This window comes from Callithrix jacchus, chromosome 4, assembly GCF_049354715.1.
Source record: "Callithrix jacchus isolate 240 chromosome 4, calJac240_pri, whole genome shotgun sequence".
Lineage (NCBI taxonomy): Eukaryota > Metazoa > Chordata > Mammalia > Primates > Cebidae > Callithrix > Callithrix jacchus.
The window spans coordinates 51,293,996-51,312,674 of record NC_133505.1 but is presented as its reverse complement, the minus strand read 5'-3'; the positions used below and the strand labels follow the sequence as shown (position 1 = coordinate 51,312,674).

The 18,679-nt window shown below is 44.9% G+C and overlaps 1 protein-coding gene across 3 annotated transcripts in view; it reads right to left on the bottom strand.

The window, feature by feature from the left end:
- Window positions 1-18,469, bottom strand: part of BICRAL (BICRA like chromatin remodeling complex associated protein) — an 82,504-nt gene extending 64,035 nt beyond the window's left edge. For 2 of the 3 annotated variants that reach the window (XM_054254003.2, XM_054254000.2), the window contains exon 1: window positions 18,211-18,469. The gene's annotated coding sequence lies outside the window, so the exon portion shown is untranslated. Of the gene's footprint in view, window positions 1-16,681; window positions 17,242-18,210 lie in introns of those variants that run through there. The other variant, XM_054254002.2, reaches the window with a different exon arrangement.
- Window positions 18,470-18,679: the final 210 nt, after the last annotated feature.

Here is an 18,679-nt window from a genome sequence, read left to right as displayed (position 1 = left end):
AAAAGGTTAAAATTGTATGTTATGTACATTTTACCACAATTAAAAAAAAAAAACAAAAAACAAAGCATCTACAAATATTCTTTTTTTTCTTTGAGATGGGAATCTCACTTTGTTGCCCAGGCTGGAGTGCAATGGCTTGATCTCGGCTCACTGCAGCTTATGCCTCCTGGGTTCAAGCAATTCTCAGGCCTCAGCTTTCCAAGTAGCTGGGATTACAGGCAGCTGCCACCCTGCCTAGCTAATTTTAGAAGAGATGGAGTTTCACTTTGTTGCCCAGGCTGGTCTTGAAAATTGACCTCAGGTGATCCACCTGCCTTTGGCCTCCCAAAGTGCTGGGATTATAGGCGTGAGCCACTGTGTCTGGCCACATCTACAAATATTAAGAATTTAAAAAGACTGTAAGAAATCATTTGAATATAGCTAATTGTACATCTTTGATGTTTTAAAAATGTATTTCTGGAAAAGTATTGTCTTCCTTTAAGCCAGTAGCTTCAGGATAGATGTTCACTGAGGGGAGACAATGGATCCAGGCCCATTAATTAAACTCAACCCCAGCAAGCAATGGGATAGGAGGTTGAGGCAGATCACCCCACAACCTACTGACAGGCATATCGTGCATCTATAGTAAGAAATCACTCTAATGAAGGATGGGTTTCTCAACCCTTTTTGTGCTTTTGCTCTCCAGTAAAGAGTATAGATTCTTTCTCAGAATAATATATTTTTTTCTCAGAATAATATTTCAAGCTGCATAATATAGGTATGATTTTATTGAACTATAACTATAAAAATTTTTCATTATAATACGTATATATTTTTTGTTCTGTCTCTGTGAACCTAAATAGTCATATACGTGATTCTTCATCAGTGCAGTAAAATACAAGATTTAGTGGTGAATCTGGTAACTACCCTCATTTGGGAAACAGTAATCTTTCAAGATATCTGCTAATATAATGTGATATAAAAATATTTTGGCCAGGTATGGTGGCTCCTGCCTGTAATCTCTGCACTTTGGGAGGTCAAGGCAGGAGGGTTATTTTAGCTCAGGAGTTCAAGTCCAGCCTGGGCAATATAATGAGACCTTGTCTCTACAAAATATATATATTTCTACTGGGTAAAAAATTTCCACTGTGAATACAGTCAGCCCAGCTGGTTGCAGTAGCTCATGCCCATAATCCCAGCACTCTGGGAGGCTGAGGCGGGCGGATCACCTGAGGTTGGGAGTTCGAAATCAGCCTGACCAACAAGGAGAAACCCTGTCTCTACTAAAAACACATAAAATTAGCCAGGTGTGGTGGCATGTGCCTTTAATCCCAGCTACTTGGGAGGCTGACGCTAGAGAATCGCTTGAACCTGGGAGGTGGAGGTTGCGGTGAGCCAAGATTTCCCTGGGGCAATAAGAGCAAAAATCTGTCTCAAAACAAAACAAAACAAAATACAGTCGGCCTTCCATATCCATGGGTTCTGCATCAAAAGATTCAACCGACCATAGATTGAAACTATTTGGGAAAAATAAAACAACAAAAAATGACAATAACAATAAAAATAAATTTTAAAACAATATAGTATAACAACTATTACATAGCATTTACATTGTATTAGATACTGTAAGTAATCTGGAGATGACTGGCTACTCTGTACGTGCTGCCTATGGGGTAGCCAGGCTCTGCAAGGAGCAGTAATAAAGAATAAAAATTAAAAAAGAAAATCTAGAGATGATTTAAAGTATATGGGAGGATGTGTGTAGGTTATATGCAAACACTACACAATTTTTAAAAAACTGTTTTGTTTATTTATTTATTTAGAAACAGAGTCTCCCTCTGTTACCCTGGCCAGAGTGCAGTGACTCAGTTTCAACTCACTGCAACCTCTGCCTCCTGGGTTTGAGGGATTCTCCTGCCTCAGCATCCTGAGTAGCTGGGACTACAGGTGCCTGCCACCATGCCTGGCTAATTGTGTAGTGTTAGTAGAAACAGGGCTTCACCATGTTGGCCAGGCTGGTCTCGAACTCTTGGCCTCAAGTAATCTGTCTGCCCTGGCCTCCCAAAGTGTTGGGATTACAAGTGTGAGCCACCATGCCTGGCCCCACTTTTTTTCTAATTAAAAAAAAAAAATTTTTTTTTTCTTTTTCAGGTTTATGTGACTTTTTAAAGATTTATTTTAATTTTAGATTTAGAAGGCACAGATGCATATTTGTTACATGGGTATACTGCACACTGGTGGGGACTGGGCACCTAAACAGTCAACACTGTACCCAATAGGTAATTTTCAACCCTCACTCCCCTCCCACCCTGTTCCCTTTTTAAGTCCCTAGTATCTATTATTTCCATCTTTATGACCATGTGTACCATTGTTCAACTCCTACTTATAAGTGAGAACGTGGTAATTTGATTTTCTGTTTCTGAGTTAGTTCACTTAGGATAATGACCTCTGCCTCCACATTTCTGCAAAGGGCATGATTTCATTCTTTTTCATAGCTGGAGGCACCATTCATTCATTCATTCATTCATTGAGTCTCACTTTGTCACCCAGGCTGGAGTGCAGTGGAGCAATCTCAGCTCATCGAAACCACTGCCTCCTGCGCTCAAGCAATTCTCCTGCCTCAGCCTCCGGAGCAGCTGGGACTACAGCTTTGCACCACCATGCCTGGCTAATTTTTGCATTTTTTGTAGAGATGACGTTTGGCCATGTTGGCCAGGCTGGTCTCAAACTCCTGACCTCAGCTGATTCACCTGCCTTCAAAGTATGAGTCACCACCTGACCTGTAACAATTTAATAATAAAAAAAGCAGTGATAGCTAAGACACAAATGGGTTGGCATTACGTTAATGCTTTACATGCATGATCTCACTTAATGCTTTCAAAATTCCATCTGAAAGGTAAGTCCTCTATCCAGAGGAAGAAACTGAGGCACACTCCCCCAGGGAAGTTATTCACACAAGGCAGTACCTACAGCAAGATACTAGAACTCAGATCTGTCTAGTTCCAAAGCTGTTAACTCTAACTTTTTTTTTTTTTTTTTCATTTTTAAGTCAAGTCACTCCTTGCTTGAAAACCTTTAGAATTTTTTTAATAAGAGAAAATTCAAATATTTTGGCCTTACATTTAGTGCATTTCACAAACTGATCCCAAGTTCCCTTCCCAGCCTTCCTTCTTCTCTCTTTTTTTAAACTTCTCACTTCATCCAAAGAAGTCTCCTTACTGTCTGCCCCTCTTATAAAATCCCAACCTAACTTTGTTCTTTTCCACCTAAATTCCTCTTTTTATGCATCTTTTCCTGGTCAACAAAATCCTCTTTCTCCTTTAGGCTCCAGTTCAAATTCCATTTCCTACACATAATCCTTGACAGCTCATTCTCTTACACTCACATCCCATTTGTCACCCAGGCTGAAGTGCAGTGGTGTGATCTCGGCTCACTACAACCTCCACCTCCCAGTTCAAGCAATTCTTGTGCCTCAGCCTTCTAAGTAGCTGGGATTACAGGTGTGCACCACCATGTACGGCTAATTTTTATATTTTTAGTAGAGACAGGGTCTCACCATGTTGGCCAGGCTGGTCTTGAACTCCTGACCTCAGGTGATCCACCAGTCTCAGCCTCCCAAAGTGCTGGGATTACAGGTGTGAGCCACTGCACCTGGCCTTTTGTCACATTTTAAAATCTAATATCAGAAAGTTTTGGAAAACAAGTTAGACAACTTCCTAACATTAGATGTAGATCTTGTCAGTCATCTTGACTGTAGTTTATGCATAATTCTCTTTGTGAGTGTTGGTGGGGAGATAAATAGATAGATAATTGCATGACTTATGATAAGTTCTTTTTTTTTTTTGAGACAGAGTTGGCCGGCATGGTGGCTCACGCCTGTAATACCAGCACTTTGGGAGGCTGAGGAGGGTGGATTACCTGAGGTCAGGAGTTCGAGACCAATCTGACCAACATGGTGAAACCCCATCTCAAAAAAGAGAGACCGAGTTTTGCTCTTTTTACCCAGGTTGGATTGTAGTGGTGTGATCTTGGCTTACTGCAACCTCTGCCTCCTCTGTTCAAGCCATTCTCCTACCTCAGCCTCCCAAGTAGCTGGGATTACAGGCACCCGCCACTGTGTCCAGCTAATTTTTCTTGTATTTTTAGTAGAGACGGCGTTTCACTATGTTGGCCAGGCCGGTTTCGAACTCCTGGCCTCAAGTGATCTGCCTGCCTTGGCCTCCCAAAGTGCTGGGATTACAAGCGTGAGCCACCATGCCTGGCCTCTTATGGTAAGCTTTTTTTTTTTTTTTTTGAGATGGAGTCTCACTCTGTAGCCCAGGCTGGAGTACAGTGGCACAATCTCAGCTCACTGCAACCTCTGCCTCCTGGGTCCTGGTTCAAGCAATTCTCCTACCTCAGCCTCCCAAGTAGTTAGGATTATAGGCACAAGCCACCATGCCCAGCTAATATTTTTATTTTTTAGTAGAGACAGGGTTTCACCATTGCCAGTCTGGTCTTGAACTCCTGACCTTGTGATCCACTTGCCTCAGCCTCCCAAAGTGCTGGGATTATAAGCCCACTGAGCCACTGAGCCTGGCTGGTGAATTCTTACTTAATTTTAAAATTTGACAGTACAAACAACAACAAAAAAAAACAGAGTAACATTTTAGTACTCATAAAATATATAAAATATGGCCGGGCCCGGTGGCTCATGCCTATAATCCCAGCACTTTGGGAGGCTGAGGCGGGTGGATCACGAGGTCTAGAGATCGAGACCATCCTGGTCAACAAGGTGAAACCCTGTCTCTACTAAAAATACAAAAATTAGCTGGGCATGGTGGTGCGTGCCTGTAGTCCCAGCTACTCGGAAGGCTGAGGCAGGAGAACTGCTTGAAACCAGAAGGCGGAGGTTGCGGTGAGCCGAGATTGTGCCATTGTACTCCAGTCTGGGTAACAACAGCGAAACTCCGTCTCAAAAAAAAAAAAATATATATATATATATATATTTGTGAGCCAGGCATGGTGGGGCATACTTGTAGTCTCAGCTACTTGGCAGGGGAAGCAGGAGGATCATTTAACTCCAGGAGTTCAAGGCCAGACTGGGTACATAGCCAGACAAAAAAATACACACAAACACACACACACACACACACAGACACACACATGAGATAAGTGAATTTTGTCTGGCATGCATTAAGTACTTTATGTGACAGAATATGTTTTGCATTTCTAAATTAAGACATTCAAGCCTCTTTTTCAAACAACATGGTTACCCAAATGTAATTTTTCTTGGTATTATTCTCTTTGGACATTAACGGTCAGATTGCTTTATCTATATCATATGTGCTGTAACAGAAAATAAATTCTAGGTACATCATGTGACATATAAAGTGAGATTTATAGTAGCTAGGAGTGGTGGCTCAGGACTGTAATCCCAGCTATTTGGGAGCCTGAGGCAGGAAGATCACTGTAGCTCAGGAGTTCAATTCCAGCTTGAGCAACACAGCAAGCCCCTGTCTCAATTTTTTTCTATTAATCTGATTTATAAACAAGTAACATAGTTTTAAAATTTTTTTAAAGTTATCTTGTCCAGGAGTTTAAGACAAGCCTGGGCAACATGAGGAAACCCTGTTGTTAGAAAAAATACAAAAAATGGTGACGTGCATCTGTAGTCCAGCTACTAGAGAAGCTACAGTGAGCTGAGATCATGCCACTGTACTCCAGCCTGGGGAACAGAGCAAGACCCTGTCTCAAAAACAAAAGTCATCTTGAGGCCTATGCATAGAAGTAGCTCCGAATATATCCCAGTTGTAAACCTTCATGTTGTGTGATTACACCTAGAGAAAAGGGGTTGACTTTCACAGATTTCTCCATTCTAAAATTCTCACGATCTGGAGAATCACAATACAAACAGGAGCTAAGAATAAGCCAACCTGGCCAGGCGCGGTGGCTCACACCTGTAATCCTAGCCGTTTGGGAGGCCGAGGCAGGCTGATCACATGAAGTTAGGAGCTGGCTAACTCCTAACTTTAGTAGAGATGGTGAAACCCCATCTCTACTAAAAATACAAAAATTAGCTGGGTATGGTGGCACACTGTAACCCTAGCTACTAAGGAGGCTGAGGCACAAGAATCGCTTGAACCTTGGAGGTGGAAGTTGCAGTGAGCCAAGATTGTGTCACTGCACTCTAGCCTGGGCAACAGAGCGAGATTCCATCTCAAAACAAATAAATAAATAAAATCAACCAATTTCTTTATTTTTTTTAGACAGTTTTGCTCTTGTTGCCCAGGCTAGAGTGCAGTGGCATGGTCTCAGCTCACTGCAACCTCCACCTCCCAGATTCAAGCAATTCTCGTGCCTTCCAAGTAGCTGGGATTACAGGTTCCCACCACCACGCCCGGCAAATTTTTGTATTTTTAGTTGAGACAGGGTTTCCTCATGTTGGCCAGGCTGGTCTCAAACTCCTGACCTCAAGTGATTCACCCACCTCGGTCTCCCAAAGTGCTAGAATTATAGGCATGAGCCACTGCACCCAGCTTCAATGTCTAAATACTTATTTGCACTTCTAAAAAGTCTCAGAGTGTTAAATGAAATCTAGGCCAAGTGGAGTGGTTTATGCCTGTAATCCCAACACTGTGGGAGGGTGAAGCAGGAGGACTGGTTGAGGCCAGGAGTTTGAGACCAGCTTGGGCAACATAGCAAGAACTCATCTATTAAAAAAAAAAAAAAAAAAAAATAGCTGGGCACGGTGGTACACGCATGTAATCCCAGCTTCTCAACAGAGGCTGAGGTGAGCGGGCGCTTGAGCCTGGCAGATAGAGGCTGCAGTGAGCTATGATCATGCTACTGGACTCTAACCCCGTGTGACCGAAATACGGTCTCAGAAAAAAACGAAAAAAGTTAATAAAGATAAAGAGTTACAGTAAGCCAAGCTTATTATTGAGAAAAAATATTTTATAAACTTAATGTAGCCTAAGTTTATGGTGTGTATAAAGTTCACAGTAGTGTACAGTAATGTTCTAGGCCTTCACATTAGTTCAGCACTCCCTGACTCACCCAGACCAGCTTCCAGTCCTGCAAGCTCCCTTCATGGCAACTGCCCTATACAGGTGTACTATTTTTTTCTTTTGTATCATACTTTTACTGTACCCTTTCTATGTTTAGGGATGTTGATACACAAATACAGTTGCCTACAGTATCCAGGTACAGTAACGTGCTGTCCAGACTTACAAGAGCAATAGGCTATATCATACAGCCTAGGTGTGTGGTAGGTCATACCATCTTGGTTTTTGTAAGAGCACCCTATGGTGTTTGTACATGATGAAATCACCTAATGATGCATTCATCAGAACATATCCATCATTAAATGACACATGACTGTATTTATGAAAAATCCATCAGAGGCCAGGTGCAGTGGCTCCCACCTGTAGTCCTAGCACTTTAGGAGGCTGAGGTGGGAAGATCACTTGAGCCCAGGAGTTTGAGACAAGCCTGTGCAACATAGTGAGTCCCCATCTCAAAAAACAAAACAAAAACAAAACCCATCAGCATCTCAAACAAGGTAAAGGTTTAACAAACATTACTTCTCTTCCCCCTCATTTTCTTCCTTGTGAAAATGTTTCAATTTCAGGCCAGGACACAAAATTCAATTCCTAATAAAACAAAGTGTCCTGGACTTGGGTTCAACTGAAATAAACCAATTCTAGACAGGCAACACCATTCATATCTTATTCTCTCACATTCCTTTTTTTTTTTTTTTTTTTTGAGACGGAGTTTCGCTCGTTACTCAGGCTGGAGTGCAATGGTGTGATCTCGGCTCGCCGCAACCTCCGCCTCCTGGGTTCAGGCAATTCTCCTGCCTCAGCCTCCTGAGTAACTGGGACTACAGGTATGCGCCACCATGCCCAGCTAATTTTTGTATTTTTAGTAGAGACGGGGTTTCACCATGTTGACCAGGATGGTCTCGATCTCTTGACCTCGTGATCCACCTGTCTCGGCCTCCCAAAGTGCTGGGATTACAGGCATGAGCCACTGCGCCCGGCCTCTCTCACATTCCTACACAGGACTTTAATTTTAAGTAATGTTAAATGTTTAATGTGTTTGCAAGATAGAGAGCCAAAGAACCCACAAAAAGAGAACATGTTCAATTTCACAACTTTATTAAAAATAAACGTATAAGTAAACAAATCATAACTTTATAAATCAAAGTTCATTGGGATTAAGGAGAACCTGGGTATAAGAAGACCTGGTACAGAGAGGTCTCAGGATCTTTTCCTGAATGGGAGTACATACGAGGTAGGGAAGGGCAAACCACAAACCAGAACAAAGCTGCTGCTCCCAGGTTCTCTTTCTTCCACCTTCCCACACAGCATGCAGTCAGCCCCTGAGCTCTCCTCAACTGCACTACAAAGGCCACCCCCAGCACAGCCAAGTCCTAGGCTCCCTCTCCTTGCAGCCAAGCACCACCTTAGTGATTTCCATCTTAGGGCTTTCCTTTAAAAGCTCACACCCCACATGCCTTTTCAGTCAGCTCTCTCACCGCTCTCATTTAACTCTTCCCCAACTCCCCAGCCCACCTTCTGCCAGCTCCTTCACTCACTGCATTTTCCACTTCTACTATACAGAACATTATTCATCAAACAGGAACCATGCCATGCAGAAACACAACTGGTGTTTCACGTTTTCCTCACAGTGAATACATTCCACACACTGGCTCTTCTCACCTTTAACTCAAAACCTGTTGTCTCTGTCCCTGAAAAATGACCTTGGTATCTTTCTCAGTGAAGAATATAGACAGCTATTTTGAATTCCATCATCTACTCCATTCTTATTTTCTCTAATCTCACTTTATGGTTATTGTTTAGCCTATTTGGGGAGCAAAGAAACGTCATGATAAAGGGAATGACAAGGAGATTCAACAAGGAAAGAAAGGGGAAAAGAAAGCAAGGAGGGGGAGCTACATACTTTCTTTGACACTGTTTAAGATCTTTTATTTTTTTTGAGATGGAGTTTCGCTCTTATTGTCCAGCCTGGAGTACAATGGCACGATCTCAGATCTCTGCAATCTCCGCCTCTCAGATTCAAGTGATTCTCCAGGCTCAGCCTCCTCAGTAGCTGGGACTACAGTGCCTGCCACCATACCCAGCTAATTTTTGTATTTTTAGTAGAGATGGGGTTTCTCCATGTTGATCAGGGTGGTCTTGAACTCCCGACCTCATCAGGTGATCCGCCTGCCTCGGCCTCCCAAAAGTGCTGGGATTATAGGGAAGAGCCATCACGCCTGGCCTAAATCTTTAAAAAATGATTTTCTCGTAGGATGCAGCTCATGCCTGTAATGCCAGTACTTTGGGAGGTCATGGTGGGAGGACTGCTTGAGCCCAGGATTTTGAGACCAGCCTGGTGACAGAGACCCTTGTCTCTACAAAAAAATTTAAAAAAAATTATCTGGGCATGGTGTTATGTGCCTATAGTCCTGGCTACTTGGGAGGCTGAGGAGAGGGGATCCCTTGAGCCCAGGAGGTTCAGGCTGCAGTGAGCTACAATTGTACCACTGCACTCCAGCCTGGGTAACAGAGTTAGACCCCGTCTCAAAAACAAACAGACAAAAAATGAAACTCAGTGCTTATTTCTCTCCTTCTGTTTTTAAATCAGATTTTTTTCTCATCACTTGCACAGATCAGAATATCAAATGCTATAAGCTGCCACATATTCCATGGTCTTGATTCTTTTTCTCATAGATCTCTCTAATAGCATAAGGCGTTGCTGATCTCTACAGAATACTGTTTTCCTTTTGATTCCCATCATTCTATTCTACCCAGGTTCTCCAAGTGTTATGTCAGCAAATGTTTACTGAGTGCTCAACTTGTTTTGAATGATGTGCTAAAGGCTTAGAACAAAACAGTAAACATGGAAGCAGATAATGTAATATTTCCTGGTCCTATTCTAGAATCTGTTTGTATAGGTGATTTATGCACACTCAAGTTTGGTACCATGATAAGGAAAGATACATTCTCTTTAGCTTCAGTAATCTGAGATTTCATTTCTAATGCAATTTTCTTCCATATGCATATAACATCTCCATCTGCCACAAAAATTTTAGTGTTCACTCTTTTTTTTTTTTTTTTTTTGAGACAGTCTAGTTCTGTTGCTCAGGCTGGAATGAAGTGGGGAGATCTCAGCTTATTGCAATGTCTGCCTCCCAGGTTCAAGTGATTCTGATGCCTCAGCCTCCTGAGTAGCTGGGATTAGAGGTGTGTGCCACTGTGCCTTGTTATTTTTCTTTTTCGTATTTTTAGTAGAAACAGATTTTGCCATGTTGGCCAGGCTGATCAAACTTCTGGCCTGAAGTGATTTACCTGCCTTGGCCTCCCAAAGTGCTGGGATTATACATGTGAGCCACGGGGCTCAGACTAATTCATTTTTTATTGTGGTAAAATATATATAAGATTTACAATTTTAACCATTGTTTTTCAGGATTGGGAAAATCCTTTATTTCTCTATGGAATTACAGAATTTTAACCATTTAAAAGTATTCGGGGGGAAAAAAAAGTATTCGGTTAAGTGGCATTAAATACTTTCGCATTGTTGTAAAACCAAGAGCCCTATCCAGCTTTAGAAATGTTTTTCTTTTTTTGAGACCAAGTTTCGCTCTTGTCACCCAGGCTGGAGTGCAGTGGCGCAATCTCAGCTCATTGAAACCTTAGCCTCCCGAGTAACTGGGATTACAGGCATGCGTCACCATACGTGGCTAATTTTGTATTTTTAGTACAGACGGGGTTTCTCCATGTTGGTCAGACTGGTCTCAAAACTCCCAACCTCAGGTGATCTGCCCGCCTCAGCCTCCCAAAGTGCTGGGATTATAGCATGAGCCACTGCACCTGGCCAGAAACTTTTTCATCTTCCCAAACTGAAACTCTGTACCCATTAACTCACTTTAAGCCAATAACGATTTTCACGGTTAAATTCATAGCCTCCACTCCCATTCTTCTCTTACTTTCCTACCCAGCTAACATTCCAAGGTTCATCATCAAAATCATCCCCCTGCAACTTCTCTCAAGGTCCTGACACTGCTTCTCCTCTGTCAAACCTGCAGGGCAAAACACCAATTTTGGGTAATCACCTGCCTTCTCTTTGCTACCCTCATAACAGCTGAATATTGCTGGCAGAAAAAAAAATCACACAACTAGCTCAGCTGATTGGTTTTACCTTAAATTCACAACCCCAAGCCACAGTGAGGCATTCAACAAGGCCCAGCACTGAAACTATCCTGTTTCCCATTCAGTTCCTTGTCCTACTGCTCAAGGTGAAGTATACATCTCTCCTGAAATCATCCACTACCCCTTCTTTGTAAGTTGCTGGTCTTGCCTCAGACTTCACTGAGAAAACAGAAGCCATCAGAAAGTAAAGTCCTATATTCTACCTCCAATTCGCCTTGCACTTTCGCCCCATTCTCTATCTTATGCCACACTGTGTTTTCTTGCTGCCACCAAAGGCAAGTGCTCTTCCTGTGTCTTGAATTCCTTAAGAATGCTGCTCCTGGCCAGGTGTGGTACAGACCTGTAACCCCAGCACTTTGGTAGGCCAAGGCAGATGGATCACCTGAGGTCAGTTCGAGACCAGCCTGGCCAACATGGTGGAACCATGTCTCTACTAAAAATACAAAGTTAGTCAGGGGTGGTGGTGCATACCTATAATCCCAGCTACTTGAGGGGCTGAGGCAGGAGGTCTGCTTGAACCTGGGAAGTGGAGGCTGCAGTGAGCCAAGATCATGCCGCTGCACTCCAGTCTGGGCAACAAGAGCAAAACTGCTTCTCAAAAAAAAAAAAAAAAAAAATGCTGCTCCTTTGGTACTACTTGGTCTTGCTTCTGGATTAGTCTCACCCTCACCTTCTCTATTAAATATTCTCATTAGCCTATCTAGTTCTCTTTGTTTAAAAGAAAAGCCCTCTTCTTTACATAGGGAGACCCTGTCTCTACAAAAAATAAAAAAATGAGGGGCCGGGCGCGGTGGCTCAAGCCTGTAATCCCAGCCCTTTGGGAGGCCGAGGTGGGTGGATCATGGGGTCAAGAGATCGAGACCATCATGGTCAATTTGGTGAAACCCCATCTCTACTAAAAATGCAAAAAATTAGCTGGGCATGGTGGCGCATGCCTGTAATCCCAGCTACTCAGGAGGCTGAGGCGGGAGAATTGCCTGAACCCAGGAGGCAGAGGTTGCAGGGAGCCAAGATCACGCCATTGCACTTCAGCCTGGGTAACGAGTGAAACTGTCTCAAAAAAAAAATTAATTAGTTAGGTATGGTGGTGCATACCTGTGGTCCCAGCTACTCAGGAGAGGCTAAGGTATGAGGATCACTTGAGCCCAGGAGGTCGAGGCTGTGGTGAGCCAGGATTGCACCACTGCACTCCAACCTGGATGACTGAGACAAAGAAAGAAAAGAAAAAAGCCCTCTTCTTTGACCCCATCTCCCTCTCCAGCCACTAAGCTGTTTCTCTCCACTTTACAGCAGCAAAATTTCCCTAGCAAGCTGTCGATATTCACCTCACTTTCTATTCTCTCTTCAGAGCATTCCAATATGGCTTGGATCCTCACATGCCACTGAAACTACTTGTCAAAACAGTCACCATCATGTTGTCAAATCCAATAGACATCTCTCTATTCTCATTGTTTTAACTTCTCAGCAGCATTTGACAGAGGTGATCATTTCCTCTTTCTTGAAAAGGATAAAATATTCTCCCGCTTTAATGGCTGAGCCTTTCAGTCTCCTTTGCCCAAGCTTTAGCCATTGTTAGTGTTTTGGGGTGGGTCCCCCGCCCAACCCCGCTGCCCGCCACAGATCTGGCTGTGTGGGAGACCAGAGTTTTATTACTCAAATCAGTCTCCTAGGGCTTGATCTTAAGGCCACAAATGTTCTCAATCAGTCCCATGACATGCCATCTGTGTATTAGTGACTCCCGAAATTTATGTCCAGTCTAGGTCACTCCCCTCAGCTCAACTTAAATATTCACTGCCTACTTAACTGTCCACTTGGATGTCTCCCAATTATTAAAACATACAACAGGTTCCACACAGAACTCTTGCTACACATCCCTCCCTACCTGTTCTTTCTCCAACCAGCAAATGGTGCCATGTGGCAGTCCAAGGCTTGGGCCGGCAACCTGAAGGGACCCTGGATTCCTCCCTCTCCCTCCAAAGCCAACCCAGTAAGCAAATCCTTCTGATTCCATCTCCAAAATATGTGAAAACTGCTGTCTACTCTTCTGCATCTCATTGCTACTTTACTTGCCTGAGATCCTACCCATCTTGGACTGACTATTGCAATAGCCTCCTAACCTCCCTCTCTGTTTCCTGTCTTCCTCTACATAGCCAATTATCTTTAAAAACAAAAACATGATCACTGCCTGAATTAAAACCCTTCTCATTGCCATTCGAATAAAATCCAAAAATTCCCCCTATGGCTTAATATAAGACCTACAGGATCTCTCCAACTCCATCTCATTCCACTCTTCCCTTGCTCAGAGGAGCCTTCTCTCCAGTCTAACACCTAGCCTTCCAGATCTTTGCACTTGTTCCCAGGTCTGGAATGTCTCCCCAGCTTTTCACATGGCTAGCACAAGTTCTTGTTTCAAGTCTCAGCTCAAATGTCACCCCTACAAAGAAACTTTTCGTGACCCTTACTAGCCAAAACGGTTATTCCCAACATACTTTTAGATCCCCCAGCCACTTATCTTATATTTTTCTTAATCTGTCCTTATCTTGATTATTTGTGTTTAACTATTTTCTGTCCTTCCTCACTACACTGTAAATTCCATGAGTGCAGAGATCTTGTCTGTCTGGAATTCCAGTAAAGGTTACTTTAAAGAAGCTACTGTTTCCCTCTACACAGGTTTATTTTAGATTTCCACCTTGTTTCAAGCTTTAAATGGATTTTAGTCAAAGATTGTAATTACTTTGGCATTTACCATAAAAAACAAGGGGAGAAAAACCACAAGTGACTTCCCTTTAAAAACTGGAAGTCACACCACCCACCTAGTGATCTAGACTGGACACAGACTGCACAGAGGTATTCAACAGATTCTCCTTACAAAAATTTTCCAATGTGTACATACGCAAAGATGGTAAATTCTGACATATGCATCAAAAATCTAAGTTTTAAACTACTCTCCCTAGCAATTACTAAACACAACAATGATTTGAGGAGAATCAACAAGGGGAAGCACAAAATCAGTAAAATACATGATCCTTGGTCCAGAGAAGTTAATGATCCTATCACTGACTTGGTTCTTTCTCACTTTAGTAAGGTCATTCCTGACTAGTGATTTTATCCATGTTCTGCTCTTATTAGGTTCCACATTTAGAATAACCTGACCATTCTACTTCCCAAAACCCAGAAGCTATGTCCACAATTCAAAATTCAGGAAACCATCTTTTCTTTCAAGGATTTATCTTCAGGTCTTTATTTCAGGGTTTGTTGCTGGTTTTCGTTTTTGAGACAGAGTTTTGCTCTTGCTGCCCAGCCTAGAGTGCAATGGTGGGATCCTGAGTCACCGAAACCTCCGCCTCCCGGGTTCAAGCAATTCTGCCTCAACCTCCCGAGTAGCTGGGATTACAGGCATGCGCCACCATGCCTAGCTAACATTGTATTTTTAGTAGAGGTGGGGTTTCTCCATGTTGGTCAGGCTGGTCTAGAACTCCTGACCTCAGGTGATCTGCCCACCTAGGCCTCCCAAAGTGCTGAGATTACAGGTGTTGAGCCACCTCGCCCGGACTATTTCAGGGTCTTTTCTACCCTATTCTTAATTTCTGGATCAAGCCTAGATTCAATTTTTTTTTTTTTTTGAGACAGAGTTTCGTTCTTGTTGCCCAGGCTGGAGTGTAATGGCACAGTCTCAGCTCACTGCCACCTCCACCTCCTGCATTCGATTCTCCTGCCTCAAGTGATTCCCTTGGCTAATTTTTTTGTATTTCTAGTAGAGATGGGGCTTCACTATGTTAGTTAGCCAGGCTGGTCTCAAACTCCTGACCTCAGGTAATCCATCCACCTTGGCCTCCCAAAGTGCTGGGATTACAGGTGTGAGCCACCCCTCCTGGCCTTAATTCTATTTTTGTTGCACAGTTGTCTTAACTAGATGGCCTAGCTAGACCTAGAAGCCTGTATGTTGTATAACCTCCCCATAGAATGAGACAATATACTTTAAAAAATGTACTGAGATTTTAAGGTCTTAGGATACCTAAACCTTTTTCTCTGAGAAAATAATTTTGACTATTTGATAAATGGCATCTGGAAGAGGAAAAATAAAAATGAGACTAACATGATTAAAAAACTGCTGAAACTCAAAATGATATGGACCTCAATTTTGTGTTCCAATTCAAAAAAGAGCCAGCAGAACAGTGCAAGCGAAGTACAAGACAGCCCAAATGTGTATCTATGTCACACCGGAATCTCCTGGAGAGCTTTGGAATACTAGATCTTCAGATGCAGCGGGTACAGGGTGGGCCAGAATTTCAATACTGAACATCAAGAAGTTGGATTGCCTGAGACATTAAAAAATGACCCAATTGGCCCTAGCAAATGATGGTGGAAGAGGTGATGTTACAAGTCTATATTCAAAAACATCTCCCCAGTTAATTCTGATGCTCAGATTTGGAACCCATAGGTGCAGAGAGAAGAACACAGCTTTTGTCATCCAATGCCAATTTTACCACTTAAACCAGCAAGATCTCGAACAATTAATTACTATATTTCTATGAACGTTCATCCATTCCCCAGTAGACAAATCATAAAATCAATCTTTCAGGACTGATAAAACAGAAATTATACAAAGCACCAAGCACAGTTCCTGGCATACAGCAGGTCGGTCTTTTTAAATGGTCTAAAGCATCCACTATGTGTATTTATAAACACAAGGACACACCTAGTGGCACCACTGTTACTTTTCTCTCATAGAAATTAACTACTTACTTTCCATGTCTGTGGACTTTTAGAGAGATAGAGCTTTACAGACCTTTCCCTTTTTCAGTAACAATGTAAAAGTTAAAAACCCCTCCCCCATCTCTAATAGATACTACCAACAGATACTTTATACGGATGTTTTTTTAGAAAAGGAAGACTTTCAGAGTGTTTTAAAGCATATTGAAAGATCAGACTTCTAAGAAACTGTTTTGATTCACTGCCATTTGAGTAATATAAAAGACAAGAAGTTTCAAAAAACTGGAACCCATTCCCTTCCCACAATCTGACAACTAGTAAATGTCTCCCCAGGGTTGTTTTGAAGTAAGAAATGAAGGGTAGCGTACCCATAGAGAACCATGTTCCCGGAAGGCAGACACACTGTCCTCGACTGTTTTTTTACTTTTGTAACCTGGCTGGACTCTACTTTCAATAACTGGAGGAGGATGAAAGCAAAGCCTCAATGCCCTGCCCCATGCCGGGTCACGGAAAACAAAGGCGTCCACTCTCAGACAGCAGGAGAGAAGATGGCTAGAGCTCCTCACCTCCAATTTTGACTGGGGGCAGTGGGGGTGCGGGGTCAAATAGGGAGGGAACCCATCAGCGGTGAGGCTCGACCCTCAGCCCCCTTCTTCCATCACAAACAAGTGGGAAGCAGCAAGCAGCTGGCCCCAGCCCTTCCCGCTCCGACCCGGCCTAGTCTTTTGGGTCTGGGGGTTTGGGGAAGGAGAAGGCCGGGCGAGTCCGGCCCCATCTCCAGAATTCAGCACCTTGCTCCCGGCTCCCGCTGGCCCCCGGCCTCGCGGCGCCCTGGTCAGCAAAATGTCCTCGGAGGGCGCCACCCACGCCGCGAGAAAGATGGCGCCCGTCGAGCAACTGCGCCACCAGCCCTGGCGACAGGCCAGGCCCAGCGCCATCTTAGCACCTTCCAACTGCACCCCTCCACCAAAGCAAAATCCGGCATTCGGGGCGACTCGGGGGGCGCGAACAGCGTCAGGCCCGCGCGCTCTCGGCCAAAAAGCGCTGCCCCAGCCGCTCATCTCTTCTGGCCGGAGCGGCGGACAGTGCGGGCCTTGCAGGAGGCGCCTGTCTGGGCCGCGGGGTCCTCCGCGCGGCTGGGGGCTCGCTCGGACCCGGCCGCGGATCCTCGGCGGAGCTTCGGGAAGTCAGCGAGGCGGCTGGGAAGGGGCAGTCCCGCCGGCAGCTACGCGCCGGCGCCGCCGCGGGCTCGGAGCGGGAGCGGGAGCCGGGCCGCGGACGACCCGCCGGCCCTGAGCTCTCCCTGCCGCAGCCCGGACCTGCTCTCCTCGCCGCCGCCTTCTGCAGATGCGGCGGGAAGGAGGAAACCAGGATGAAAAATAAACCCCGTCCCCGCCGCCTCCCTCCCCACCCTCTCCCCTCCCCCTCCCCAGACGCGGGGTCCATTTTGCCGAGAAGAAAGAAAATATGATTCACACCCTAGAGCTTCCGAGAGAGAAAAGAAACGAGGGGGGGAAAACAGAGGGGTGGAGATTGGAAAAGCTTATTTTTCTTCCTCGCCCGCCGTCACTCCAGGCCCTCCCTGCCCCCTGCTCGCGGCCCCGCAGCGCCGTCTTCCCCTCGCCGATCCCCGCTCCCTCCTTCCCGGCTCCCGGCGGCTCCGGGGGGCGGAAAACACACTCACTCGCGCACACAACTAATTTTAAACCGGCTCAATCAATGAGTCATTAAAAGGCTTCCCTCCCCTCCCCTCCCCTCCCCACCACCAACCGCCACGCCACCCCCTTCCCGGGCTCTCCCTCTCCCCGCTCCAGAAATTTGCATCCGCGGAAAAGAGAAAAAAAAAAAAAAAAAAAAGGAAAAAGAAAGGCGCCGGGCCCCCACCCCGCCGAGGCGCCCCCGGCCCGGTCTCGCCGCCCCCTGCCCGCCTGCGCCCCCGCCCGAGACACTGAACTTGGTCTTCCCGGGGCCCCGGCGGCGCTGGGAAAGGCATAAACACCCGATTCCCCTTTTCTCCGTGTCCATTAAACATCCACCCACCACCACCATCACCCACCCACAAACCCACCCCCCCCCCAAAAAAAAAACACAGCCTTAGCCAATAGCTCTCTGGGCTGAAACCTAATATCCTGGTTTTGGCAACTCGGTGTTTAATTTGCTCCTCTTTCTTTTCTGTCTGTCTGGAGACAGATCTCCAGCCCCCCCTCCCTCGCTTTTCCCCTCCCCGAAGGAAAGAGGCAGAGGAAGGAGGTTGTGTGTTTTTTTTTTTCTCCTTGAAATTTTTATCACAAAATTATAATACACTCAAAGGGAAACTCACCGTCATGAAAAAGCAGTGCCTTGTCAACGGGGTTTCTGCGCCATCGCAACAGGGGCGGCGGTGGCGGCGGCGGCGGCGGGCGCGGGGCGCGGGGCGCGAGCGCGGGAGCTCCCGGCCGAGCGGCGCCGGCCACACGCGCTCCGCTCTCTCTCTCGCTCACCCCCGCGCCGGGCGGCGGGCGCCCGCTCCCCGCGCCCGCCCGGCCTTCATGCTCTGTGCCTGGGCAAACCGCTCGCCTGCTCGTCTACCTCCAAACTTCGGTTCTCGCCTGGCAAAAAATGTGGAGATTAGGATTTTTTTAATTAAAAAAAAAAATTTTTTTTTTTTCTGGAAAATCAAGCTCCAAGGATGTTCATTCCTGTTTCCTTTGGGATTCTTTTTAACTTCAGAAATGTATTGGTTTATTCAATAAACAGTTTTATTTGGCTTTTAAAACAATTATTAAGATCCCGAGGTGAGTGCTAAATTT